The following is a 3189-nucleotide window of genomic DNA, read 5'->3' on the forward strand; positions in this document are numbered from 1 at the left end:
TAAGAAAAAAATATTGAGAAAAGTTGAAAAACTTCCCTTTCAAAGTAGGTACTATTCATACAAACTTGATAAAACTTTTTCAAAGACAGAATAAATACACTATAAGTTCTAAAGTATTTTATTATAATTATTATCGTTGATTATAAAATAGTTTATTCTATAATCAGTGTTATTATATTAGATGAAAATAATAAAAATTAAACTATAATTTAATAACCAATATAGTATCGTATTAGTCGTATTACCTACTTATTATCCTCGTACACCACTCAAAATCAAAACAAAAGTAATATATATTTCCAAGAGTATAATATAATGTTATCGAACCATATAATATGTACTTAGCAGTGAGTAGTGTGCATTATTATATTTAGTACCTAAAATGTTCTATATAATTATCTGAGTTGTGTATAAGATTTACAATTCAATTGTATTGTTAATAATATAAAATTTAATTAAATGACGAAAATCTTTGTAAAAAATACAGTTATATTATATTATCTTATACGCTTATGCACAGCAACCATAGGCGTATTTAGGGAGGGGGGCAATCGCGCCGGGCATTAATTTGTAAGTCTCTTAAAGGAGTGCCGCGCTAAAAGTTAAATTTAAGTTTTTTTTAGTGGAAAAAAGGGCGTTGAAATCGTAAATACGCCTCTGACAGCAACTAAATACTATAGTTATTAATTTGTTGATATTTAAGCTGTATAAAAAACTTGGCCACTAAACCAATTTATTTATTTTCTTGTTTATAATTTAAGAACCATATGTGCCTAATTGTATTGATTAAATAAGAATAAATAGTACCAAATAATATGTAATTATGTATAAATTAATTTTAAATATTATATATTTATTATTTATATTATATACCATTATACTATTGGTATTTTTTTAGTATACCAATGCATTTTAACAGTATAGAAACTTTAAAATTAAGTAAACTGCCAAAAAGATTCTATATTTTTTTCATTCAAAATATTTTTAATGGATTAAGAAGGATTTTCATAAGAAAACATTTTTAAAACACAATGTTTATTATATTGTTATTAGCAATCGGTTAAAATAATTTACAAGCAATAAAATATTCATGGACTTGGCGATATTGTTAATATAATATTAATTAATAATACGAATAGTAATAGTTATAATAATAAATATTTAAGTGTCAGACCATAATAACATAATTTAATGAGTATCAATTATTATTAGTAGTAATAATAGTATAATAAATTACTTAAGTATTAAATTTAATGTTAATATATTTATAATAAATGTTTATAAATTATAATTATAAGACAGTCAAAATGTTATAACATTAGCAGTTTAAAATCGTACATAAGAAAATGAATTAAAACAAATACAATACGTCATGAATAATCTGAGAGCATGATGTAGTGTATAATATTTGAAAATATTTTATCTGGTTTATTAAAAAACAAAAAAAAGTTGAATTCAAAACGAGATAACTATTATACTCTTAATTTACAAAATATATAATTATAATTATGTATTACTGACGTTAGAATGTGAAAAACATTCAAAACTGACAATATTGACTCTGTATTATAGTGTATGTGAGTTGTACTCGATGTGATTTATTATTTATTGATATACTATGTTGATAATAATCAAAATAATAGTTGATTTTACAATAATATGTAAGTAAGTGTCAGACTACAAACGTACAATATTATAACATTTAAGTAAATACACATGGTAACCTGTTTTATGTCACAATAACGATAATAATATTAGGTATTAAAAAAATGTTAATAAACTTGAGTATGTTTTCTACTAACAATACCTGAAATAAGTATGTAATATATAATTTTAAATTATATCACGTCTTAAATGAATTTATAAATTTATAATTTAATAATATCTTCTAAATGAACGGCACTGCCGAAAAAAATTTCGGTTTCGGCACGATTTTATAAAGCTCTTTAACTACACGGTAACTTTCCGTTTGGACCTAATAATGTCTATTTAAGACTTTAAAAACGTATCCTAGGATATTAAAGGAAAGACTAGTACGCATTATTATAGTCGAAATGCAGCATTAAATTTGTACACCCGTGACTATAATAATACGATGATAGATTTATGACTAAAAAACAGTATACTTATTACCGCCGTTTGACTATCAAAATATTAAAAAAAATTTAATTTAAATACGATATGATTATATATAATCATAATAATATTGTGTATAGTATAGTATTAACATTTCTACAGGCATAATTAATTTAATGACCTGAACTAAACGATTACAATTATAATATTCATTGTCTAACGCTCGATAAATTACGTAAAAAATTATACATCACAAAAATTAAAAAATAATATCATACAAAAATTATATTATAAATAATATTATACTTATTTGTACAACAAGTTAGATGGTAATAATGATTTGATCAGAACATTTTGTTTCGTAAGACTTAAAATAATTATATATAATATTTTATTATTATTATTATTAATTTTCCTACAACTATCAACTATTAATATTTAATAATTAATAGTAATTTTTTATAATAATATGTAATATAATGTAGTAAAAACACACTAGAACTACGCCATATGTCGACTTCACACATGGGTACCTAAAATGACGAGACATCATATTATTATCCGCACTATACCTATATACTCGCGTATCGTCTCGTCGACGGATAATGATTATTATTATTATTATTATCTCACTACTAAATGTGTCTATCGCGGAAAAATACCGCCTAAATCGCGATCATCGTTCTACACTACTATTTCACACTCTAAAACGTTATAATAAGATTATTGGGCACTAGATGCTTTAATATATTATTACGGTATATTATGCGACTTATATGATAAAATCCACCATCCGTTTACGTAGATAAGTACATGCGCGTTGACGATACGTCTTCGTTTGTCGTCGTATTTATTGAACACGCGGTCGTGAGGATATTATACGATTATTGTGATAATAATATTAATAATGTGTAATAGTCATCGATATCGTATCCTATAGGACGAGCCACATCCATTTAAATCCGAAGTGGACATCGCTGACCGTTTATACATTTATATTTATATGCGTAATATATTATGGTAATTTAATATTTTATTATCATAATATGCGACAGTAATAACCCGACTTGTCGTCGCAAAAGTCTCTCGTGATGTCCGAGATTTTTGCTGCTG

This window comes from Rhopalosiphum padi, chromosome 1 (assembly GCF_020882245.1).
Source record: "Rhopalosiphum padi isolate XX-2018 chromosome 1, ASM2088224v1, whole genome shotgun sequence".
Classification (NCBI taxonomy): domain Eukaryota; kingdom Metazoa; phylum Arthropoda; class Insecta; order Hemiptera; family Aphididae; genus Rhopalosiphum; species Rhopalosiphum padi.